Source organism: Athene noctua, chromosome 16, assembly GCF_965140245.1.
Source record: "Athene noctua chromosome 16, bAthNoc1.hap1.1, whole genome shotgun sequence".
Taxonomy (NCBI): domain Eukaryota; kingdom Metazoa; phylum Chordata; class Aves; order Strigiformes; family Strigidae; genus Athene; species Athene noctua.
The window spans coordinates 2,010,857-2,037,474 of record NC_134052.1 but is presented as its reverse complement, the minus strand read 5'-3'; the positions used below and the strand labels follow the sequence as shown (position 1 = coordinate 2,037,474).

At 46.5% G+C, this 26,618-nt stretch overlaps 1 protein-coding gene across 7 annotated transcripts in view; it reads left to right on the top strand.

The window, feature by feature from the left end:
* RALY (RALY heterogeneous nuclear ribonucleoprotein) overlaps nt 1–26,618 on the top strand; it is a 138,225-nt gene that overhangs the window by 60,700 nt on the left and 50,907 nt on the right. For 2 of the 7 annotated variants that reach the window (XM_074920652.1, XM_074920653.1), the window contains one exon: nt 1,007–1,081. The exons of the other annotated variants lie outside the window; for them this stretch is intronic. The gene's annotated coding sequence lies outside the window, so the exon portion shown is untranslated. The remainder of the gene's footprint in view (nt 1–1,006; nt 1,082–26,618) is intronic. 7 annotated transcript variants of the gene reach the window in all.

Here is a 26,618-nt window from a genome sequence, read left to right as displayed (position 1 = left end):
ACCAGTCCCTGCCGTTACCACAATGGCTTTGGAAAACACATTACTGCAGATAACACGGGTTATTTTGTCATCTGAATCCGTGTGATTTGCAAGCTGAGCCCAAAACTGGGAGAGGGTCAGAGGTTGGAACTATATATTTTAAAAAGCATATAGCAAGGCAAGATCTAGAGCTATTACCTGCTTTCCTGTAGAACAGGCATAGGACATTGGCGTGTTGGGGCTCAAAATTGTGATTATCTATATAGTTCCCTGAGCTGTCCACGATAAAAAATACTCTTGGTTAGGTCTGTGCTCGTATATGTGGCATCCATTTTCATGGGACATTGTGTAACTGGGCTCGTTTATGTCTGATGAAGGACCAGAGTATATAAAAGGTGAGCTTGAAACTGTCTCTAGCAAAGGACATATTTGGACATATCATCTCCTGTCTCCCAGACCATCAGATTGGTAAGCCCTTGAGTATATCAGCCCTGAGATATTATCACCATGTGGGAAGTGGGGAAATACAGAGGGCATTGTAAGGGCCACGAAAGGCTTAGATCTCAGATAGGCAGCACGGGCGACAGCTGGGCTCCAGGGCACGATGTGTGTGGATCAGACAGGTCTGCCTGGCGTGGTGTGAGTGACACACTGGCAAAAGAAGGTCCCACATGTCGCCAGGAAGGTCTGTCCCCAAGAAACTAACTGAACATTGTTGGTTTAATTCGTAGGTTGGTTATAAATACGTGTAGTTCCACAGCGAGGTATTGACATGGTTATATTTGGCTAGAAAATAAAGTAGGGGAACTATATTGTTGAAATTGTCTGTGCCCCAGGTGGAGCTGGCTGCTGCATTCAGTAGAGGTGTGTAGGGTGGGCCCCAAAAGGTGGGAGTTCAGCTCCAGCCTAGGGCAGACCTTCCTCCCTCCACTGTGATCTGAAGTTAAATGCCACAGCCCTTTGTTGGACTAGTTTATTCCATAGATTTTATTATATTAATTCTCTTCTATTCTTCTCTTCTTTTTAGTTCTTCCTATGTTCTGTTCTCCCATCTTCATTTGGGTTTGATATCAAAGATAGCATCATCCTATAAACTCTGAAGGTAGGTTATTCTCATGATTCTTTCAGGGAAATCTATAGGTGTCTTTGAAGAGCTGACCTTTATTCCAAATTAAGTAAGAATCTCTCCTCTTCAATAATTTTTATCATTGCATAGGAAAAGTAGACGAGCTTCCTTCTAACTCTGTTGCTTTATATCTTACAGACAGGAATACCCTTTTTTAATGTAAGAAGGGCCCCCCACCCTACCCATATAGTGGTTTACAGCGGTTTGGGCTGGGAGATTTTTTTTCCCAACCTATAAAAAGAAACTTTTAAAGATGATGAAGACCATTTGGGTGGTCTAGGGTAGCTAGGGTAATAAAACCAGAGACAGCTCCCTTTGTCGTTGCAACTTGGGCAAGCATACAAACTGGAGAAGAGAGCTGTACTTTACTGTTAGACCTAGAAAAGGGGCTTTTGCTTTATTTTTTGAGAAGTTTGTATCAAGACAGTAACTGACAGACAAGGATGCATAACTGTTTGGATGATTTATCTTCTATTGTGAATTGTGGTTCTTTTGTGTAACACTCCAGGCCCCTCTGTGTGGTGATTGATTCAATACATCTGCCTTCCCCTGTGAATGACTTCTCATCTTCATTGGCTCCCTGCAAATAAGGAGCTATAAATAAACAACAATATCCGTATTTGCAGGGGGTGGAAAGCTGCACTGGAGCTTTTCCTTTATATGGTGTAAACAAAAACAGATGATTAAGGGGTACTGTAAGTCAAAGCCGTGCAGAAATCAGGAACACAGACAGATGCTGCTTTGTGGCCCATGAAACCTACAGTATTGTGAAAAGCATGTGATATTATTTTGTAGTTTGAGGAAAAAAGCGTATAAGGGCATGGAGAGTTTATAATGAGGAACAGCCAGGCCCTTCAGTGAGCTTTTTCTTTCTCAGACCCACAAGCAGAGTATAAATGACGGCATTTGTGGTCCTGAAGGTTCAAGGCTCGATGAATGGGCAAAAGTGATGCACTGAATGGGGGGTGAAAGCCTCTGCTGTTTGCTGGCCCAGGGGGCTGGAGAAAGCTGCAGTTTCCTTTCCTGGCTGTGGAAAGCCTACTGACACCCACCTGTGGGGAGATTTGGGGAAAAAGCTTGTTGTGTAGGGTCTCGGTGCAGTGAGCTGAAGGGGAAAGCCTGGGTAATGTCTCTTGTGTCGTGGATCCAGTGATGCAGAGAGGAATTAAGGGTTATACATAATGTAGCTGCATTAATTGGAGCTGCTGGAAAGTTTGATGAGCAATGTAAAATTTGGCTGCTTCTCTGATTTTTGGCTTTAGGACTCTGCGATAAGGGAGTTCCTGCAGACATCCTCATCCTGGGGGTACGGCTCATGGGCCCTGGGCACAGGAGGGTGATTCCATGGTTCACCGCCTGGCCAGTGCACCTTACTGGGGTTGTTGGGGCAGCATGCAGGGCTTGCAAACACTTGTGTGGCAGTTCCTGCTGGCTTTAAAAGGATTTTCCAACCATTGGGTTATGAAAAGTGCCTTATTTTGTGTAAAAATAATCTGTTTAAACATTTAACCTGCAGCTGTTCCATTGGGATTTTCCAAATCAGGCTCAGACAGTGTTGCTGGCTACTTTGTGATGAGTTGTGACACTTGACTTTGCAGGAGTACTACTCGCTTTGCACCACAGTCACAGATGCGTACGAGATGCTTGTGGCTATGGATAAGTCAATGGTAAATGTTTTAATCAGAGGGAGGGGCTGGTCTTCTGTTGGTCTCAATATCTGACGTGGGCTTTTATTCAGATGAGCACTTGCTCAGAAGCTGAATGTCGGAGGCATGCCTGGCTGTTGTGAAGGTCCTGGATTAATTCATAACACAAGCCCAAATATTGGGGCCATCTGCCTAGTTGTAGTGGACTTCAGAAGTAAAACCATATGGTATTGTTTTTATTTCTTTAGAGAAGTAACTGAAAGCAAGCTCAGCCTTGTTTGCCTCAGAGAAAGCGCTGGTGAAGAAGCTGTGAGCAGGATTAGGACATGAGCCTCGCAGGTCGAGTACATCAGAGTTACCCTGCTCAGAGCCAGCTGCCAAGTCCCCGCCACTTGGTTAAGAGTCTTTCTGTGACTTCATAGGGATGTTTTCCTAAAAGAAATGACCCCAGAAGATAGTTCCCTAAGATTTTTTTTACAGCAGTGGCATTTCTTCCTTATAAGCATTTTTCCACAGAGCTGTCTCCTTGGTAAACTGTAATCCGTAGATCAGAAGCTCCATCACAGAGCCGCATGTGGCACGAAAATCCTTCACTATCCCTTATCAGCATCTAATTCAATTGCAAGAGAAAACAAAGCCACAGGGGGGGCTCTGCCAGCTGCTTGCCGCTGTCCTGTTTGCCCTTTGTCTGTCCTGCCTTTTAAACTCCTAACGGTGGCATCCAGAGAGAGATGTCACACCTATTGCAGGCAGGGACACGGCCAGCGTCAGCTCTACCTGCAAAACTGGTAAAGCATCTCCTTGAGACAATGCTGCTTTGGAGCACAGCAGACTAGGCACAGCACCTCAAATGCAAGATGTAGTGGCCAGTGGCATGGTGGAAACTTTTTGTGAAGGTAAGATGGAGTAGAGATGTAGTTTCTGCCTCTGGCCTTTCCGTGAGCCCTGCCCCAGAGCTGCAGGGGAGCAGAGGGTGCCCTGATGGCTAATCCCAAAGTCCTCCACCCTGAAAGCCTCTGCTGGGACTGGTGCTGCAGCAGCCCCGAGCAAGGCAGTGGGGCTGAAGAAGTGCGTGAGGTCCATGATGATGACCTGACATTGCCTTGTGCTGTGAGCGCTGATGCTTCCTACTGCACCACAAACCAGCTTCTGGTCAGGGAGAGCTGCTCACACATGCCTACCTTTCCCTGTTCCTCAATCCCTATGGTCTACCTAACCTAATTTCACTTACAGAAGTATTTCTATAGTATCCACAATAGTGCGTCAGTCCCTCGGGCGTGTTTTGGTCTTCTTTGCCTTCATCATTTGCCACATCTGTGTCCACTACCACAGTGCCAGAGCTACCTTATTGATGCAGTGAAGCTCATTTTCGGGTAGAAGCATCATCAAACTGGAAGAACATCTGCCTGTATTCAGCTGACTTGTATTTTCTTCTTAAGCCTTGGCATTAATATCAAACTTGCAAAATTGCAAGGTATTAGGTTTTTATAGAGATGCTGCTCTTTGTGTGACAAGACAGCTGATGGAAGTCTTAATACTGCAGGTGGTGTGCTGCCAATCCATCTAAAGCTGTACTATATTAGCACTCTGATAGCAGAAATATCCCTCCTGGTATCAGAAATATCCTTCCAACAGAGAACTTTGGAAAGCAGAGTACATTGCCATTATGTCTGGGCATGTGTATGCACGCTGCTTTTCTGGCTTCATGTTCAAATTTGCAAAGAATCTGTCACATCAATAATGCCTCCTATGAATTTGGATATTAGTGTGAAAAAAAAAACAAACCAAAAAAACCATCCTATTTCCAAAAATGTCAGGTTGCTAGACAGCCGCCGAGGCATGAGGAGGGGATACAGCCAAGGTGGCCGTTCGCAGCTGTCCCTGTTGGGTTGTGTCTGCAGAACTGGGGGACACTCACTAACTAACAGCCCTCTCTGATGAAAATGCTTACCTCTTTTCCCCCTACTCTCTTCCATACTCATCTTCTCCCTTCCCTGGTGTAAGACAAGACCATGGGCAAATTTGGCTGTAGTCAGTCTGGGGTCCTGAGCCTCCCCAGAATTTGGGGACCCTGCCTGGCTTGGGGATCCCATATCCAGACCCTCTTCCAGGGGAGACAGTGGAAGGGATGCATGGATGTCTGAAGTGAGATTTGGGCTGGTGACTAGACTGCCATTTTTTTAGTACCAGGAATTTGCTTTCTGTTGGGCCACTTCTGTTTTTCAGTTCTAAAAATAACCCAGAACAGTAGGCAGGAAACAAAATGTATAATTTTATAAAATGAAGCTGTTGTGGTTATTGTGGACAGAAATATTTTTAGAGAATTCTTTTTTTTCACTAAAATTCTCCATAACGAACAGGCTTTTTTTCCTTGACCTTGTTCCAGTCAGAAAACACATCGTAGTTCAAGGTAAATCCAGCTCATCCCTCCATGATTCACCATTCCCTCACCCTGTACCAGATCCATCACTTGTCTAAAGCCAGGAGCACGGCTGGGATGAAGGGCTGAAGAGAGAGAGGTACATTGCTCTAAGAACTCCAGCTGCAATGCTGGAACAGCATTCAGTGTGGTATGAGCAGTTAGTGCAAAGCATGCAAGTGGATAGATATGCAATATGTTATATGAAGTAACTTGATGATTCTCAATTAATACCCTAATTGCCTTTTTTTTAAATTATTGACTCCAAAATTACTGAGCTGAGTTGCAAGTGCTATGGAATATAAAATTCAAGGACTCTTTATTGACATTTTGGAATTACAAATTATGTTTGTTGTGAAAAAGTAAAAAACTGTCTGTTTAATTGGTTGTAGGTTGCAATTTGAGTGTACTTAGGTAAGAAAAATGCAGCTATCTAGGGGATTGTTAAAGATCACTTTCCTTTGAGTCAGCAGAGTTCAGAGCTGGGAAGGAAACGGATCTATATTCTATAAAACTTAAAACTAACGAGTAGCTCAGTCCAAGGGATTGCTCTTGGCAGGGTGAGAGATGCATTGCCTTGGGTGGGCCAGTGGTGGGAAGCACAGAGGAAGAGGGAGCCTTTGGCATTTCAGGCCTCATAAAGAAAAATAGAGTATCTCCTAGCTAAGGTGGCCTGACCTTACTTTCTATTACCTTCTGAAATGTGGGGTCAGCCCCCTGGGTTAGAAGAAGTTTCTGGCTGCAAACAGTAATTTAGGATTCATCTCTCCTAAAAAAATAGATGTCAAAGGCTGACCTGCTTGTCCAGGATGCCTCTCTGGTCTGTAGACGAAAGCAGTGATTCCTCCCGTCTTGCATGGATTTACCAAGAAAAGGGGAATCTAAACTGTCTTTGCCTAAAGCAGCTTGTGTTTCTTGCACCCGTGGAAGAAGGTTAAAGCCAGCACAGGTAAGGAAGCCCTGGCACCCGCTGAAGGCACTGGAGGAAGATGAGGTCTCCAGAGCAGAACTGCCCTGGTCCAGGTGTCCCAGCGCTGTGGAATAAACAGGCATGTGTCTCACCACAGAACAGTGGTCTCTGCTCTCCAAAATAACTTCCCCCAGGAGAGTAATGTGATACTGGTGTCTTTCTGACAAAGCCCTTGAAAAAAGCACCACTAAAAAGTTTGCCAGTACAGAAAGATTCGTTAACATCATTAATTAAAAGTGAAGCTTATACTCCAGGTGGCCTCTGAAGATTAAAGATCAACATTTAGACTAAGAAGGGGCTCTGCTTTTACTCATTTGATGAATCACAGTATTTGGCGCAGGATATCTTTGTAGAGAAGGAAATTGGGGCTGTCCAGCATCAGCATTTTCTATCGGTGAGGACCAGGATGAAGAACCTGAGGGGAGGGATGTAAAAGCATGGCAGTGAAATGAGGGGATGTGGAGAAGTGAGCAGGGAGAGCTGAGGAAAAGGCATACTTGAGTTGAAACTTGGGTCTCGGGACTGCTTTCCCCTCTACAGCACGTTGCCTCCTTGTGTCTCTGTACTGAGAGTGTCGCGTGTGCCATGTGGGTGCAGCAGGGTCCTGCCTGCATCTCTGGCCTCACAGTGTGGGTGTTCTCTCCTTAAGCAATATCTCTGGTCTGCTAAATGCAGCAGGAGATCAGGTGTCTGCCATCTCTACCTTGTCACCAAGCTACCTCCTGTCCTGGTGAAAGTAAAGGTGATGCTGAGGTAGAAGGCCCCATCTTCAGCTGGTGTTGGTTGGTGTAGGTCTTGCAGCATGAACAAGACAGATCCACCCTGCTGCAACCCTCGCAGCTCTCCTGGGGTCTGTGGGGTGGTGGCCCTGGGCCTCGTGAGTCTGCTGCAGTTCTAAAGGCTTGCAACTGCCCAATGAACGGTGTATTGGAGCAAGGTAGGAAAGGTCACAGCTAGAGCCCTCCATACGGTGCTGTGCCATGGCTGCTGTTGGGAGAGGCACCAGGCACTCTTCAAAGTGGCGAAACGTGTGATAGAAGGAGGGGTTGCTCATGGGGTGTACACTGGGATGCTGCTGTCCTGCAGTCCTTTTGCTCATGGATTGGCTTTGCAAGCTTGCAGAATAGTTTGCATCTTTGGATTCCATTTTCAGGATCCTTCCAGCCATCTCTGCATCTGACTGGTGCTGGGGCAGAACATTGCCTGTGTACCACTGCACCCAGCGCGGGAGTCTGCAGAAACATTTAACCTGTGCCCCTGAAGTCAGAGGGCTTTGGCATTGACTCCAGCGTGTGTTCTGTCGAGTTGCAGCTGGAGGGAGTTAAATCTTTACCATCCCACTGCAACTGCCTTTGAAACAATATAATTAATAGTAATACCTCCTGCTTCAGGCTGAGATTTAGTTGAGGAGCAACTGTGTAAGTTCCTCCTGTGATTTTTTTTTTTTTTTTCTATTTGTTTTAACCAGATCTAATCAATGCTGTAAAGGGCAAAGCGGCAGTATTATTTATTTATCATGGGAGCAGCACAGCAAACAGTCTATCACTTTGCAGTTTGCTGACCAGCACTACAGATAATCAGTGTTTTTCAGTCGCTTTGCAGGGAAGTCCTGCAGAGTGCGATACATCAATAATGTAATGATTGTAGGATTTGGTGGGAAGTCCACCTTTCATAGGTTTCATAGCTCTCTGCAGCAGTAACATTGGGTTTTTTGTTCTACAGAACAAAAATAAAAAGGGTGAGTTTTAATTCAAGTGTAGTTTAAAAATGACTTTTTCAGTGCAAATTGTCATGGAAAGTATTTTATTTCAAAGCTGTCATGTTTTTAATAAGAAGAATGAAAGCTGTAACATTTACTGAGAAACAGTAAATTGTAACTTGGGGTTTTAATCTAAGAAAAAGGACATAGTGGAAATATTTTTCTACAAGCTTTGTGATTTTGTTTCACATATTTCATGGAAAACCTTTCCACTTCCTGACCAGCTGCTCTCCAGCACTGTCAAGAAGGGGGTAATTTTCTAATAGATTTGAGAGGACTCCTTTGCAAGGCCACATTTGCTGCAGCAGCCGTTTGTCCTGACCCGGGCTGGTGTGTCTCTCTCCCCAGTGACTGCCACTTTCATTCCAGCGAACACTTGTGCATCTCATTTGGAAGGATCTCTTTTCACAGCACATGCTTATTCTTCAAGGGCAAAATTTGCTTTCAAGCCTCGCCAGAACAGCGTGGGCTGCTGAAGATAAGAGTGACAAATTGGCACGCGGGGAGTAAACTTGGGTCCTTGAACACCATCGCCATACCCGGCCTTTCCTCAGGTGAAACACAAACAGGGGCACAGCACTTTTACAGATCACAGCTTATTAAATGCCCTCCGTAAGATTGTGAAAACATTTGCCTCGTTGCCCTAAGAAGATGGTTCACCCTGTCCCCTCCATCCCTAGTGCTTGTCCATGCCCCTGCAGTCTTTCTCCTCAACTGGTTCATATTTATCCACCACCTAATTAGCAGTAATTGCTTCGTCTCTCGGGTGTCTGGGCTGGAGTCCTCTCTGGCTCTAAGCACAGGCTTTCATGCCCCTCTGGTGTAGGCAGGAGCCTGTTGCGGGGCAGCCCGTGATGCCCAAATCCGGCATCTCTGGCAGCTCCCACCCACCCTGGGACAGGGATGAGCAGGAGTGGGCAGGAGCGCTCCTGGCCACGGGGAAAGGGGACAGATCCAGTTACTGCTAGCAGCAACCTCCAGCATTTCGCAGGGGTGGGAACAACTGGCTTCAGTGGAGACCTCTCCAAAACCTGCTGTCTCCTGGCTCAAAGAGCCAAAAGGAGCCTTGCCCAGGAGGTTTTGTGCCTTGTGCCTACAGAAAAAAAAATTTTAAGCCTCTCGCTTTGAGATGGCCTTTTCTGAAGGGAGTTACTCACTGCCTGTTGCGTCCTCTCTGTTCAGGGCTGGATTTGGGGGAATCCCTGCAGCATCCTTTCATGGTCACAAGACCAGTCCTGTGGCAGCAAGGAGCAGCCTCAGGATCCCCCCAGCAGGGTACCCTGAAATATCCCCAGTCATGTCCCCCCCTTGTCACCCCTGTAGAAGAAGACTTGTTGGCCTTCGCTGGAGCTCTGGCTGTTGAGGAGCAGCCTCCTACGTGCAGCTACCTACTGATCCATCTCCTGATGACACCGTTCGCAGTCAGTGGGACAGTCGGGGTGTAATGCACAAATATTTGCTCTGTCAAGAAGCACTCAGCAGCCTGCAGGTAAATATTATTAGAGCAGGGAGTAGCAGTGACTCTGTTAAATACAGTCCCAGAGATACGGGCACATCCTCTGCCGGCATGAAGGAGTCCTGGGCTGAGCAGAGCAGCCTGTGCTCACGCCAGCTGAGGGTCAGGCGCCCCAGTTCCCCCCCAGAGACACACACAGGCCCTCAGTGGGTGATGTGTGTCCTCAGGGGTCAGAGAAAATGTGTCTTGCTTCTTCAGCCTCTGAAGAAATAACTGCACTGGGTCTGCATTGCTGCTGGAAACAGTCTGTAGAGGTGATAACCCCCAGAAGCAGATACCCTACTGGTTTCAGGTGGGGCTCCCAGAGTATGCAGAGCCACTCACCTGTATCGGTCCATGCTTTTCCCAGTAAATCACTGCGGCAGAGGGTGGTATCTGTGTGCAGTGGCTTAGCCAGGGGCCGGATGCTGGACAGTAAGTGCAAAGAGCTGGTGGTGCCCGTGCACTGACCTCGGTGGGACACCTCTGCCTGCTCGGACCTCCAGCTGGGGAGGACCAGGCAGCTTGTTTGGTGATGGTGAAAGGAGAAGCAACAGGGAAGAGCTCACAGACATCTCACTTTGTAGCAGTTGCATCAAAGGAGGAAACTTGGATTTTAGTGAGAAGGTTTGCAATATCTATATAGCACACAGATCAATAATATGATGCGTAGCAGCTGCTATCAGTAAAGTGTGTCGACGAGCCTCATTAACGTTGGCTTATGAATGCAGTTGAGTGTAATTGTTCCCTGTACTTAAAAACCAGAACCAGAAGAAATTGCTAGAATATATCCTCTGGGTGTGAAATGCTGGAAATAATGGAGCTGAGGGGTAGACATTCATGTTTAGAGCAGTGTAAAAAAAAGCAGGGCTGTGATTTAAGAAAGCAAATAAAACATTTCACCTGGTTTTACACAGACAGTCAACTGCTTCAAGCTGTTTCTGCTATCCAGCAAAGCGTACAGTAGAGGCAGAGTGTCAGAGGGGATGGACTGTGTCTGGGCTGGGGTTCCTGAATCTGGGGTCCCCAGCTAGCATCCCACAGCACGCTGGTGTATCCCTCAAGCGCAACGTTAACCTGCTGCCTCTGAGCAATGGGAAGGTGTACTTGGGGATGGATTTTCTTAAGAAGCAGCCTGGAGTTATCTCCAGGGTGTTGGCATTAACCCATCACCATCATTACACGATTACTTCTGCCTCCTGGTGTTCACTCACAGTCTAACCCAGCTGTGGCCAAGGATCGAGCCTGAGAACCTATGTATGATGAAAGTATCTCTTTCAAAAAAGAAATGCCGTTAAGATATCAACAGTCGACAGCAGACTCCCCTGCTCCCCTTGTCACTGTGTCCGTGGTTAATCATCTTCCTGTTAAAATTTGTGCCCTTTATATCATTTGAATTGGTCGGGCTTCAGCTTACAGCCATTTATTCCTGTTCTGTCTTACTCTTTTGATTAAAGAGCCCTTTTGTATCCGGTATTGTCTGCGGATGAAAGTTCTTACACAGAGTAATCACATCACCTTCCTATCCCCTTTTTGATAAGCTAAACAGGACAAAGTCTTTAATTTTCTCTTTGTCAAGCATTTTCTTCAGCCCTTGAATCATCTTCACAGCTATAGTCTGCACTTTTTTTTTTTTAAATCTGTAAAATTTAGATGTTGAATTAGGTGTTTAAGTTTCCAAATCAGAAGTGCAAAAGTCTTGCCAAGCCTCTGGCCCTGAGCATGGAGACTTGTCTGTGCCATGGCCTAGATGTCACCCTCCATGCAGCCCCCAGGACCCACAACAGTGCTTTTTGAGCAGGAAGCCCCTGAACGCCTGGGATTTCGGATCCCAAGGGCAGGCAGGAGGGTGCAGCACGGGTCTGAGCAGGGTCCATGTTGTGAAATCAGCCTTGCTAGAAGCTCACCTGCATGTTTCAGCCTCCTGCCACGGTCTTTGCACTGACCGGCACCCTTCTACCCTGCACGCCACAAGCACCAAACTCATCCTCCTGCTGTCCACTATCTTGTATAGCAGGAATAAAGAATATTGGGAGAGATCTGGCCATGGCTTTGCCAGGTGGTCGTTCAAAGCCCTGCTACTCTCCAGTCTGCCAGTGGGCAAAGAGAATCTCTCTTGTCCATCTGTAGAGCCACAGCAAGCACCATTGAGGTCCACGTTGCTCGCTACTGAGATCAGTATCTGGCCCCACCAGCCTGCGCTGAGCCATCAGTGTGGTTATTTATCACACAACCACACCCATCGACCCTTTTGGATGAGGAGTGTGGGACACCGCACAGAGCAATTCTTCGCAGCAAGCCATCTGAGCCTGGATTAACAGCTCAGCACCGATTCTGCTCTGCTAAAGCCAACTGTAAAATCCCAGTCTGTGTTCCTCCTGTTGAAGATGCGGAATGAATTTAAGTTTAAAATAACATCAACCCATTTATTATTGCCTTTGTAAATAAGCCTCTGGAGGAGACTGTAGGTCAACATCTGTCTCAGCTTTGGCAATACCATTTTGAGATGAGATCTTAAACTGAGTCACTGTGAGTTACCAGCTGATATAAGACCTTTTGTCACATAACAAAGCCAAGACAGATATATCATCTCCTTTGTGATCTGGTGCCCCACCAAGCTCCCCAACCAACTCTAATCCCTCTCAGAAAGGCGAGCTCAGGATCAAGTGCACACAGGAATTTATATTGACCTGAAGTTCATTTCTCCTAGACTTGCTCCCTGGTGCTTTTGTGACATTACTTCTTTCCCTTGGTTGTTCTGGGGACATTCTGTGCCCACAAGGGTGGGTTCAGACAGGCAGTGCCAGTGAGGAGGTGTTTACCTAAACCCCCACTGAGTATCTACCAGGCTGGAACCACCAGACTCCCTGTGCAGAGGAAGCACCCAAGGCGATCACCACAGAGGACTGAGGGCGCCTCCAGCTCTACTTGGACATTTTGCTTTCTGATCCTCCCATCAGGATATGCAGGGGAGAAAAGGAGAGACTCAAAATGACCCAAACTTTTCTGAAACTGTCTTGAAGTTGCCACAACAGCTGTTGATTGCTTCCGGGCTCCTCCAATCTGATTCACCTGAGAGGAGCCTTTTCCTGCTGGTGAAGATGCCCAGAGAAAGTGGACTGCAGGAGGCAGCATCCTGGTTGTGCGGTCATTATAGCAGATGCAAATCTGGGGTATCCTCTTGAAATCAAAGAAGCTGTGGGACTCTGCAGCTATTGAGGATCAAGCCCCTTAATAAATACTCCCATCATGATCTCAGAGCCATTCCAGCAATGGTGCATCCTTATTTCTTTTCAGCAAACCTTATTGTGGACCTAAAAAGGGGTTATATTAGCATAGTCTTCACTTTTTTTATATCACTCTCTCATCATTTTTGAAAGCTTAGATATCTGAAGCGCTTAGCTCTGTGTTGAGTGTCTCATTAAATTTCAGAACCCTGCTTTCCTGGGCTCCGTTAATTAGTCACTTGATTGAAAGTCTAAATCTGAAGGCTTGGGTATTGACTACAGCTTTGCTAACCTAAGGTGATCTGTTCAGTGTAGTTAAATCTTACCTAGCCAATTTCTTTTCTTAACGTCCTTCACCCTGCTGTTAAACAGGCATCACAGATTGCTGGAAAACCCTTGTGTTTCTACTGTGTTGGCTGGAGAGAGCGGCTAAGATTTATTTTAGCTCTTGAGCTTTGTTGTCACTTGAGTTTTCTGCTGCAGCTGTTGGTTAATAAAGACTGCCTGTCCATTTAGCAGGCAGCAACTATAAGACCAGCAAGAATTTTGTCTTGAATGGTCAAGTAGCCTGTTGGGTTTGTTGGGGTTTTTTTGTTGTTGGTTTTTTTTAAAGTACTGTAAGGTATTTAATGTAAATATTTGCATAACATACAAGGAGCCCACTGTCAGATGCCAACATGCTTTTCATATCTGCAACTTAGTCTTCACTATTTTCATCTGCCTGCAATGAGATATTTAGAGCCAGTATTCCCATGGACACACATGTTTCTAGGTGGGAGTCAGGAACCTTATGGCATGATGGACCTGACCCTGTGGATCACACACTGGCACTCCTTTGTCCAAGCAGTTACAAGGTGTGTAGCAAGGACACTGGGCAGCCAAAAGCGCACAGCCTGGCTTGCTGGCATATGCTGCTCCTCCAACCTGCATTGCTTTTTCATCAGCCACAGAGAGAAACGAGCCAAGCCAGGAGAGCAGATGGAAGGGAATGAAGGACAGGAGGTCTCAGAGGTCCGTGCTCTACACTGAGCCTGCACTGCCAGGCTGTGAGGAAGAGAGAGAGGAATACTCCCAAAATGAGCTTTCCTGGCTACGTGCCTTGGACTGGAGAGAAACACATGCTGGGTTAGAAATGGGTGGTGCAGAGCTCCCAGGAGAGAGCAAGGCTGGGTGTTGGGAGACTCCAAGGCAATGAATCCCACGGAGATGTTTGCAAGTGGGTCACTCATTTGGGTTCATGTGTGCCCCCCAGTTTCTATCAGCCACATGCCAGCAGCACACTGAGACATCACCCAGCTTTGGTGTCAGGGGCCAGCTCCTTAGGAAAGTGCCATTTTAGGGGCAGCTATAGCCACTAACTCTCCAGCTTTCTGCTTCCCAGTGCTGCTCAAATCAAGCTGTGATCTCCCTGCAAATTGGCAGGTCAGGCAGTACTACTCACCTTGCTGGGGACTGCCCACTGCTAAGCCTGTCTCACGCTTGGTTTTGTAAGGAATTACTTTCTGGGTTTTGTTGTTCTAGGTTCTCCTTGCCTATCTCATAATTCTTTTCTTTAAATTGTCTCCTGCAACTGGCATGTTCCAGCTGCTCCAGTACCTGCTCTAGGTTGTACATCTCCTGTCTCCGATCCCTTGACACACAGCCTTTTTCCTTCACACTCTTCTCCTCCCCCCCCCCAGTTCATACCAGCTTGCTTCAATTAGCTGATCCAGTCAGGCCTTCCTTGGCATGCTCATTTTTTCCTGACAAAGGGGTGGCAATCAAGGTAGACTGTAATTTAATTGAATTTTCTTCTGAAGCTTTAAGTGGGATAATCCTAAAGCTTAGTCTTGCCTTTGAGTCACAGCTAATGGCCTTGTCACTTGTGAAAGGGGTTTTTTTAGTTTCTTGGTCTAATCAGCATCTATCATTCTTTACTGTCTTTGCTCCTGATAAATATTTCTGACCTGTTTGTAGGCAGAGGATTACTAAGACTACACAGCTCCATCTCTGAGCAGACCTGTGTACGTGTGTGCATAGGCAGAAAGACTCAAAAATGGATTTGGAGGTGAAAAGTGTTACTACTCCATGCAAATGAGGCATTTTTGTTTTCTGAAAGCAGTAGACATTTTCTGTTCTTCTCTACCCCACTCCAGATTTTAAAATGTTAGAAGGGACAGCGATGCAAATGTATTACAAAGTACAGTCTGCACAGAACTGTGTCCAAAGTAAAAAAAGAATTGAGCAGCCCCTGATGTGGGTTTGCTGTTCACTTGTTGACCTTTGTACAGATCTTTTTAGAGTAGGATCTGATCCCTGCAGAGGGGTGACACGCAGTCTAAAAGGTTAATGAATTAGCAGTGGACATGTGAGACTTAGCTGCATTAGCTCCATTTATAGATGGGAATTGAGGCCCAGTAAAGGTTAAATATCTGCCTGGGGTTGCATGTGAGGCTGGCGGCTGAGCGAGGACCTGAATGCAGATCCCCACGTTCTCCTCTGACTGTCCCCGAGAGCTGCTCTGCTGCCAGGCTCTGCTGGGGCTTGTGGGGCAGCCAGGCCCGAGCATCGCGGAAACGCACACAGGCCTGCCACTAGGAAGGGACGGGCTAGAGGAGGTGAAATGATGCAAAAAGTGTCTTGGGATGAATGAAGAATGGGAAGGCAGATTAATTCAGAGCAGCAAAATTTGGTGAAGCGCGGTAGTATTTATACGCAGAGCTTGGTTTCCAGGTTCATGCTGGCCATGCACAGTGACAGTGTGTTCAAAGAAGGCAGCAGCGTAAACCTCCTCTAAACCAGCTGCTTGTAAAAAAACCTGTGAAAGTACTGGTGGAAACACGCAGGAGGAAGTTGCCATCTTGTGGAAGCTGAAACGCTGGTAGTTGCCAGCACAGCTGGGAGCTGGTTCTGGCAGAGAGGGCTGGGCGCAGCATGTCCCTGCCCCGACACAGCCGTGCCATAACCCACCCGCCGCCGTCCGTGGCCTTTGGGGTGCCTTGTCCTCTACTGGTTTGGGATATTTTTGAGTACTGGTCTCTATAACTTCATGTTTTGGAAATCTGAGGTGTTTTTTTGACACAGGGTTTGTTGAGACTGTCAGCAAAGCCCATGTTTTTGGGGCTGTGTCTGCTGGGTTTGCAGCTGTGCTGGCGGCTGGTGATTACCAGGTCACTACCATAGCTGAAACCTTTTTCTGCTCTGCAGGCTGAGGGAAAGATAAATAATTGTTTTGGTCATTACAAGCACGTAGCTGGAAATTCAGGTCTGTCTGTCAAAGGTTTCGGGGTGTTGATTCATATGAGGATGGTTGGGGGGGTGCAGCTGGGCTCATAGATTGAGATAATTCCCCTTTACCATCCTGCCTGCTGGGCAAATTCAGCACCTCCAAATTGTGCAGAAACCCCATCTTTACACATGCAGCATCCTTCCTGTGTGCTTTGCATAGCTCCAGGTGAGGTTTGCGGTGGATCTGGAGGTGGTTCTGCTCAGCTGGACACGTTTGGTGGGCTTGCAATGATTACTGCTGGGAGGCAGCAGCTCCAGGACCAGCTCTCTGCAGGTGCGCGCTGCTCCTTCAGGGCATCCAAAATCAATTGGAAAGCCTCGGTTACACAATCTTGTCTCTCCTTTGAGGAAGCACAATCCTTCATTTTTTTTCTTTTTGACTGAAATGATGAGACAAGGTTGATTCCTCTTTAGATTTCATGTCAACACGGCATGGTGGGCAGAGGGGGCGGGACAACGTGGGCAATGCAAATCTCATCCTTCCTTACTTAAGACCATAGCTTGCTTGCATCTTTTTGGAATATAAACTGAGGAGGGCATTAAATAAAGACTGCATTTCTCCTCTCTCCTTCCCTGTCAGAAGAATTTAATCAAAATCCCTCTGTATTCTTCACAGAGCCTCCGGCTTTATACTTTTTATCAGGGAGCCAGTCCAGCAAAACACTTAAACTGGAGGGGTGTCCTGTTGCATGTAATTAGGCTGCTCGTGTGCTTTGATTTAAGTAAAAAATTAACTGATTTCCTGGATCAGCACCAGGGTATTGAGCACCTTTCAAACTGCCCCTTCTTCGTGTTGTGGGGTGCAGAATTTCACATGGATTGTGTTAGACCTCTGCTCAGTGCACCTAGTGCCTGGCACCTGCTTATCTTTTCTTCCCTGGTAAACACTGATTTGAAATCTTTAACCCAGAAAAAAAATATGTATAAACAGATAAGTCACGTGCATCAACTCTGCTTTGTGCCTAGTTACCAAAATCACCACTTGCAGTGGAGGTGCCCTGCCACTGAGATGTGCCGCTTGTGATTGCCTTTCTGCAGATGTGCTGGCTCACAGAGAAGGAGAATTCACTGAATAACTCATAGTCATATTCAGGCGGCATGTTTTACTTTGCTTAACCAGCTCCTTTCTCAACTCCTGCTCTTAGAATATGATATGATGGAATATTGCGGAATATGATCTCGGAGATCCCAGCTTGGCTTCTTCCACAGTGCCAAGCTCCACACACTAATGGGAGCTGTAGTTTGCATTTGGCCCTGATCAGAAGGCTAGAATTTCATCATTGCCTTGTGGTGGATGCTCAGTGACCTGTGTTAAGTGAACAGCATGACTGCAGTAAAATTGTGAATGTGTGCTGATCCATATTTTTAAAATGGAGTTAATATACTCACTTTCTGGGTTTCGTGAGTTTTTCACTGTTTGGGAGATATAGAAAGTGCAGTAAATGAAGGCTGTCTTGATTTTATTGAAAGTTTTGTGGAAACATTTTCAAAAATACCTGCGCTTTGGGTAATAAGCCAGTTGAACAGTGTATTTTCTGGGTGCAAAGCCTTGGAAAAAGTCTATTAGCCTGGGAAATTATACACAAAGTGAGCATGCGTGGGGTACAGGGGAACCTTGGAACGTGCCACTGAGTGGGGTGGATGAGGCAGGACATCTATCAAGATTCGAAAGGACCACCAGGATTGTCCTGTGGATAGCAACCCTTGCTTATAGCAAAGACTTAAGAGTGATGATCCCATCCTATTTACTGTTTCCACAGAAGGAGCCAAGGGGGGTAGTAGAGTCTGAAGCGGGGAAGGTGCTTAATCATAGAATATTTGCAGTCCTGAATTAAGACACAGCCTGATCTGCTGGCATTGCCCAGCCTGCCACACTAATGGCTGTGGAAATCAATGACAATTTAACTGAATACTCAGGGCTGTGAGTGGTGGGCTGCAAATGGCAGCTGCCCAGGTGTCCACCACTTTTGTTCTCTACTTTGGAGGTTTCAGCCTTCAGCCAGAGGGCAGAGCCATACTGGCAAGGAGGGGGAAAGATAAAGCTACCTTAGATTGAGGGTCAGAAATCTGGGCATTCACCCCATGAAGGAGAGATTTGGACGAAGCAGCACTTGAGTCCTTGTCTTATTTTATTGTTGAGTCTAGTGCTATATTTTATTGTAGAAGTTGCAGAAGCTGACATGCAAGGAAGTTTTTGAAAAACAGGACATCCTACTGTACAAGGTATGGATTTAGTAGAAATGATGTTATTTTAGATCTGATGTGTTATATGCCAGAGCAGCACCTGGACCCACAGGAGGTTAAATCAGAGACCAGGTCCATGGTCTAGAAACTGTGCAGTTCCCAGGTCCCTCAAAATGCTCAGTGGCATCAGTCCTCAGGCTTTCCCTGCCTGTCTGTGGACAACAGTCTAAGTTGTGGTCAGGAGGAGCAGCAGAAAGGGGAGGTCAGAGCTCATGTCAGACACCAGTGTGGATAAAGAGAGGACAAAATGAAGAGCTGGTGGTAAATAAAGTGTCAGGAAACTCCTCTGCTGTTGAGGACAGGAGGGAGGCAGGCTGGAGCCCTTTCCAAGGGGGAACAGTCTGCAATAACTCTGCTTTGCCAGGAATTTCTCGTGGGACAAGAGCATTGTTGCAGTGCCAGGGCTGTGCTTTTTAGATGTTGCGCCCAGATTTGGGAGGACGAATTGATGAGACTTCAGTTACCAGCAGCAGAGCTCACCCAGCTTGGGCTGGCTGTGTATGCTCACTGTGTGCCCGTGTAGCTCGCACGCAGGAACAGGGGAGTGGGGTTTTATTCATTTGTATTTTGCATGGCTGTCACCTCTTTGTCACTGCAGCTGCCACCTCTGTAGGACTGCAGTCACCTATTCTGCCTTCCCTGCCATGTTACTTCAGTTACTCTATTAAATTAATAGATATACTCGGTGTCACCCTGCACACACGCTGTCCCGTGTACTCCTCTCCAAGGCTCCTGTAGAGGCAGGTTGGATGGATCTTTTGTTTGACCTGAGCTAGTAGTTAGGATGTTCTTGTGGTTGTTGGTGCTAGCAGGAGATACCATGTTTCTGTAAGTGGTTTTGAAGCTGGCTGGTGGCTTTCTGCTGGGATTTTGGAGGGCTGAAGGCTGTCTCACAACAGACGTCCAACAGCAGCTTTGAATTCCCATTGAAACCCAGTGAGATGGATGTACACATGGATCCCAGCACTGGGGCTGCCTTCTCTGGTCATCCTTACTGTGAATATTTGGCCTGCACAGATATGTCTGAGACTAAAACCTGGGTATGCTCTCTATGCTTTGGGTCCAGTGCTTTCTCCGTGCAGTGCAATACCGTATCACACTGCAAAAGGCACTTTTTGTGACCTGTGTTGGCAAGATCTTTATGAAGGGATTCCAGCAACAATCCTATACCTTCACTCTCTGAGGAAGAGCTCCTTTTACCCAGAATACATTGAATGTCTCTGTCTACATAACATGCCTGCAAAAATCCCTGGATAGTTTCTGAAATCAGTGGGAAGTGTTCATTGTGCAGGACATTTATCTTTTTTTCTTTTGTAAGTAATAGCACCAAAATATGTATTATAAACCAGAAGGAAAAAGCTGCTCCCCAGAGCTTTTTGCTGGGGCATTCAGCATCTTATCTAAGTAAGTGAAATCACAGCTAAGCAAACACAGGCAGGATCAGGCAACGTATGGAGCATCTGGGAGCTGCAGAACAAAAGCCTCTTTGCACTCCCAATAAATTGGTCCCGTAGGAATTTTGCTTTCAAATTATAATTGACCCAGGGAAGAAAATTATTTCATGGACTTTGAACTCATTAAAAAACTCCATCATTCATCTACAGTTTATTCCTGACACTTAATCAAAAGAAATTTAATGATCTTTCTAACGAACGTGATTTAATATTGCTGGGAATGTGTCTACTCCAAAATACATGGCACTGATTGTAGGAGTGGAAGGTGTTTATTAGCTCTGTTTGTCACAGCTGCTAAGCACCTCTCAGGCATTTCAGAAATTTCCACAATTAGGAACAATCATTTTGGCATTTTCATTTAATCACAGATTTTTGTGAATTTGTGGAATTTCAACTTTTGTGGAATTTTGTAGCTTTAAAACCTTTTATACAAATGAAAAATAACATATAGCCATAAACCCCTGATTAAGAAATATTTAGAAAATATTTTTTTAAATCAAACTTTGAGTGGCAATTTTAAATCAAACTTTGAGTACACATATATTAAATTACAAGACATTTACAGCACAGCAGGGCTTGGCTTCAGCCAGCAAACCCTCTAATACAACCTCTGTGTAGGAAAGCATCACTGTTCAAGAAAGCATTTTCTTATGTAGCCAACTTAAAGGGGAGGATTAATTTCTCTTAAAGAACTGCTGCAGTTTCCTTGACTTCAAGTCATGAAGCTACAGTGTCCTGCCCTGGCTGAGTGTCCCTAGGCGTAGTCAGAGCCAGCGTGGGTGTCGTGGACTCCCTGGACACTGCCCAAACCCGGGGTGTAGCTGTGTGCGGGTGCTGGGTCTTGGGGGCATCCCGCCAGGGCAGGGTGGGAGCTCAGAGCCAGGGCTGCGGTTCCCCTGCACATACTAGTTTTCCTCCTCGTACTGAATCTCGTTCAGACGGCGGCTGCTGTTTGCAGCAGGCGAGGAGCAGGTTTGTTTCTCCAAGTACTCTGTGAGCGCCAAGGACCGGCAGGCCCACGTGCCCGCTGCTGGCCCTGTTCAGCAGCCAGCTGGGCTGTAGCTGCTGCGTGCGAGGGGCAGCAAGCTGATGGGCCTTTGGCACCCGTGCTGGGCCTCCATTTCTGGATGCATTTTCTTTTGTCATTCGGCAGGTTTGGATCAATGCTTTTTCACCCTCAGTGGAAGACAAAAAGTCAATAACAAATAACATGGGAAGAGCTGGTTGAGCTACAGGTGTTGGAGGCCCATTCCTTAAGCAAGGCCATTTATTTTTACTGGCATTTCTCACTTCAGTGAGAGAGAAGATAGTTTCACTCTGGAAGGTCCTCAAGGAGATACAATTTTGGGAGAAAAATTACACTTCCTACTCAAACTTGAAAGACTTACAAGATCTTGTTTTTAAGTGCCTTTTAGGTGGTGGGTTGTCTTCTTGAAGTGATGTCAGACTTGGGCTATATACAACCATGGTGTTTGCTAAGTAGTGCAATACCCTGGACTTTTGAGAACTGTTATTGCCTGTAGTCAAACTGTCTGTATGTCACAGGATGTAATGTTTCACCCCAAATCATGCTGCGGTGGTAACGCTGAGATTACAAAGCATTTTGGAGAAGGTGGCTAAAATACATACCTGCTGTTTTCACTCATCCTGAAAATAGAAGGGTTTGTAAATCCTTTGGTAAGAACTTCTGTAGTAATTTTTTAACAGTGTCACCTGGCAATGTTTTCCAGAGGGTAAATAACACCCACTAAAGTAATCCTGGTGTTTCGTTAGGGACTACTCCTGCTCCAGTGAAGTTAATGGAATAGCTAATTGACTTCTGTAAGTGCAGGCCAGAACCTGGGGTTTCAAGAGCAGCTGGTGCTCATGCAGAGCAGCTTTTGGTCTCAGTTCATGCACTTTCTGACTGAATTCTGCCAAGATTTCAGCATGAGCTGAACTCTTCCTAGATATCGGGGAATCTAAATTAGTATGAAATGTGAATGCGCTAATGGTAGGAAGAGATTCAGACCTTTCATGCTGCCAGGCACCAGAGAGTCTGCACAGGAGGAAATGTCTGGCAGAGACATGGATTTTCTCGGGTATAATGACCTCAAGCTGAAAGGTTTTCTGCAACTGGATTGTTCAGAACCTCCTACTCCTCCTTGTAACTTCTCTGATGTCTGAAAAGGGTTGTGCTCATGTTAGAGTCTTACCCAAGAGGGTCTCCAAGACCTTCTTAGAGCTCTTCTCTTCCCAGCCACTTTTTTTTTATGAAACTTGTAGGAGTTTATGTCTAAGATGCAGTAGCACGAGCAGCTTTCAGCTTTGCCAGGAGCAGGTTCAGAATACGCACGCTGTCCCAGTCTCATCCTTCTGTCTTGGATTTCATCATTGTCATGAGATTTTCCCCTGTCCATCCTCCAAAGCCGTGGTCCTGGGAACCACCATGTTCTACATACAGTAGGGATGAGAAGAAGAGAGTTAGTCCAGGGAAACCCACGCAGCCCCTGGAAAGACATGGCCCGCAGCATCTGGTCACCCTCCAGTGCAGGTGTGGTTGACATTCGCACCTTCCTGGGCACGGCAGATCTCAGCCTGCTGCCTCGCACCTTGCAGCGACTGTGCTTGCCTTGGCTGTGCCGTGACTCACACATTGCACACCCGGTGAGAAACACCCAAAATCACCCTGGAGGTCCTCAGCCTGCGTCACCATGCCTGCTGAGGTGTGGGAGCATCCCACGCAGCCCCAAGAGCTGTGGGCAGGGGCTGTGAGCCAAGACAATGCCTGTAAGAGGGGATGAGGTCGGATATGTGTTTGCTTCAAGCCATATGTTGGATTTCCTACACGTGACTGCTCTTGATCTCCCACTATTGCTTGCAAGAGCTGCCCTGTCATGAAAGAGGCTTTCAGCTCCACAGCACACGTGCATGAGTCACTATGATGTGTCTGGCCCTGAATGCCATAGGGACCCTAATAGACATGTTTCACTGGGGTGCACAGGAAAGAGGTTTGGATTTACTCTTAATACCTTTAAAATAAAATAAAAAGCATGTTTTCTGCTCGCCGTTAATCCTCAAGCTGGGTGCACATGCATATGTGAGGCTGGAAACCAGGTCAGTAAATAGAAAATGACACTTTTTAAAGAAAAAGATGTATAAATCTCATAAGGTTTCCTTCCCCTCCCCCTGCCTGTAAATCCTGCCTATGCTGGGAAGCAGCAGGGTTCCCCTCTGGTTTCTAAGCTTCTCAAAATGATGAAAATCCCTCAGTGGCAAATCCTAAAATTATTGGGGCAGGGAGAGTGTGAACAGTTAATCATATCCATCTTGTCATATGCAGAGTCAGGAGGTACCAAGGATTTATTTTGCCTAGTGAGGGGGATGTTAGAATGATGGGACGTACCTGCTCCTTGAGCATCACTGGAAGAGGACAAGTCATTAGTCAGCGTTAGCCATGCGGGCCATAAAATGCCCATCACCCAAAACAGGCTGGTGCAGGACATGTCCCATAGCCCTCCACCCTGCGGAGCGCTGCTGGTGACAAGCAGCTTCCTGCACTGCTGTGCTCCCAACCACAGAAATGTGGGGGGCTGCTGAGCTGGTCTCCCACGAGCCCCAGGTTCTGTCTCCCTGTACAGGCACCAAGGGGGTCGGCAGATGCTACACTGTGGTTTAAACTCAGTCATTGCACCGCTGAGCTGCACACTGAAATGTGGAGAAGATGGCTGGTGAAGGGCAGAAGTGCTCCCTTGCCATTCCAGTGTTAGAAAGCTGTTTCTTCCTGGACATGCACACGGAGATAGGATTGACCTGAGTTATGTCTTTGAGGGAGTCATTTGCTCTCCCTTGGAATGGTGATGCCTGATTTTGTTTTGTTTTCTTGTCTGGTTATCTTTACCCAGACAAATTAATTCATTTTTTGGCTTTGCAAGAGTGTGACTGATTCAGCAAAGGAGCCGTGGAAGATAGCACAGCACAGATGAACATCAGATCAGATTCATGCTGGTGTTGACTATCTACAGTCAACATCATATCGGCCAATATGCCAATCTGGGCTCTCCCAGCCTGCTTTCATTAAGAGAGAGATTGTCCCCAGATAACCAACTAGGTCCCCTTCAAAAATCCCTTCATCTAATCCCACTCATCCTGTAGAAACCTCGACCCACTTATATTTTCTCTGAATGGAGTCATGTCTCATATATACTCATCCCACTGCAAAGCAGCATGATTATCTACATGTGGCTTGTGCACAAACCCCTGTGTATTTTGAACATCTGACATTTTTCCAAGTATAAACAATAGGATAGTTGTGAAATGTTCACAAATGTTTCCTTCCCACTTCCCAACCTCCAGGGAGCAAGCAGAAAATATTCAGTGCTTTCAAAAGTTAATGAAATTTTGTATTTTGAAGGAAAAAAATAACAAACAGAAAAATACACCCCAGATGATGCTGTGACTCTGTCCCTTCATTCTTCCATCTCTGGTCACTTTGTTGCTTTCATCTTGTTGAGAAGTTCATCCTTTTGTCATGTTACTGTTTCTGCTGGTGGGTTGAGTAGCTGAGCTGCTTTAAACAGAAGTTTACTCTGGTCTTTGCAGGACAGAGTCAGTCCATAGTGGAGATTCACGAGGGAGGAGTGGTACAGACTAAGGAGCACAGGTCCGAGTTGGACAGGGGCCCACTCAGCCCTGTAAGACAGGACCTGACCTCTCCTTGTGCATCATTTTCCATATTGCCCTCACAGCCCTGATTTTGGCTCCCAAAAGGAAAAGCACCACAAACAATAACCAACAATAAACTGGAATATGATACTTCTAATTGGAGAAAAAAAAAAAATGTCCATCTGCCTCCTCCTCTGTGCTGGGCAGAAAGGAAATTGGTTTTATCATCATTAGATTCACACCTGCTCCAGTTCTCTGGTCAGAGTGTCTCTTCTAGCCCCAGTTTGTACTGGAAAATACTGTCAGTGCCAGCTTTGCTTTTTCCTGCTGGATTCAGTGTCAAAACAAGTCCCAGCAAACATGTCCCAGCACACGCAGCACCCCGAGCCCCGTGGCGCTGGGACCAGCAGCCCGGGAGCCCCTGCCATGCAGCACTCGCAGGCTGTGAGATGCAGTGCAAGCTGTAGGGTGGGACCTGAACATCCTTCGTCTGTGTAAAGTCAAGACAGGTTACTGGTGCTTGTGGGGATGACAGTTGCTGTGCATCCTTATGCGTAATGGTACCATCCGGGCTGTTGCTATGGTTTCAGCACTAACGGATCAGGTTGTAGGAGGCAAAGCAACCCCTTAGAGAAATAAATCAGTGCTGCTTTGGGAAGGGATTATTAAATATTATTTTGTTATTATTATTGGTGCTTGTTTCACTTCTCTGGTTGCTGGGTGTTTGCAGGGGTGTAATTAACAGAAGCTCGGCATGTTGTACAGGCAGTTTGTGCTGTGCTGCCTCCAGTCCTGCCCATGGCCCCTGTAACCACTCTTGGGGAGAGTCCAGGACTGGCTGATAAGTCTCCATGACAAAATCCCAGCAACAGTCCCACTCCTTCTCTAGCACATAAGGTGGATCTGTGTGCAGGTGTTATTCTGCAGGAGGACAGGGTCTTCAGCCCATTCTACAGATGGGAAAAACAAAGCACAGAGATGCAGAGGGACTCACCAGGGTCCCCAGGGCATCAGAGGGAAGCAGAAGTCATCTCTATGTCTCATGAATCTCAAGTCAGTGCTTTATTAATTTCTTTCAACTGAGTATCTCTCTAGTCTCCTGTGAACTGCCCTTGGGTCTAATTCAAAGCTTTAGGCTGTTTTGGCCGTGGAAGAGTTTTGTCCAAGATGCTTGCCTCAGCTTGGCTGGGATCTTGGGATCATCTGGGCCAGTGTTTCTAAGTGGGAGCCTTTAATCTAGCAGCAAATGATGCATCCCTGCTGCAGGCTGTCGCTAACCCATTAGAAAGACACCCTCTCACTGCTTATTGACCTCTGTGTGTGCTTATGAAAGAAAAATAAATGCTAAGGGATTACTCCCCTAATGAATAGACCTGTGTGTGCATGCATGTAGTGCAGCATCTTACAAGTCCATCTCAGTAGTTTTTAGGTCTGAGAATGAAAGTTATAATGAGTAAAATATTGATTTCCCATAAAAGGGTTTTAATCAAATGCCCTGACACCCCAAGGGGGACAGAACTCTGCTACAACACCAAATTGCACTTCATACACCATCTATTTTTCAAACACTGTATAAATGAGCCTGCCCACTGGATATATGAGAGTTCCCAGATGTCATACATCACAGGGAGCAGGGAGAGCTGTAAGGAGAGCCAGCGCTGTCTGGTGCGGGAAGGGGACGGTCTGGTGAACCCGCCAGGGAGCTCTAGGGAAAGTAACGCTTGTTACTCCCTTTGGCAGGACCTGCAGCCCATATAAAGGTCTGACAGTGAGGTGCTTGCTCAGGACTTTAAAGTCCTTGTGGCCCTACTTCTTCTGAAGTGAGGATATTTGTTTTTACCTTGTTGGCCACCGGCCAAGTTTGCACTGTGTGAGGAGCAGGAGCTCACTGGGGGGAGGCCACCAGTGTGCTCCACCAAACTGGAGTGTGCTGTCACCACTGGCATTGCCCCATGGGACTTTTTACTTTCATAATGCATTCAGTAGAGAGTTCAGTATTACGCATTTTGTAAATGCCAGGTACGGCTGGTGAAGGCAGGAGGAGAGATCCATGGTGCAGACCAGAGATAAGAGGGTTGCCTTTACTTGCTGTCATTGCCTTTAGATCCAGCTGGCCTTTGGCATGAGCTCAAGAGTGAATTTTTGCACATGTTCCTTTTCCCTCTTCATCCTTTGCCCGCATGGATCTGGTTCCTTATTCCCTTTTGAGCTCTCTGTCCAGAAGGTGCTTAGACAACTTGCATGAGGAGTGTGTCAGGGAGATCTTTCCTGCCTGCTAAGAATGATACCAACTTGTCACTGGTTATTCCTTTAGGCTTCAGGCAGAGGTTGAGCCTTGAACAAGGACTGAACAACAGAAAGTAGCAACTATTAAAAATAAAGAGAGAG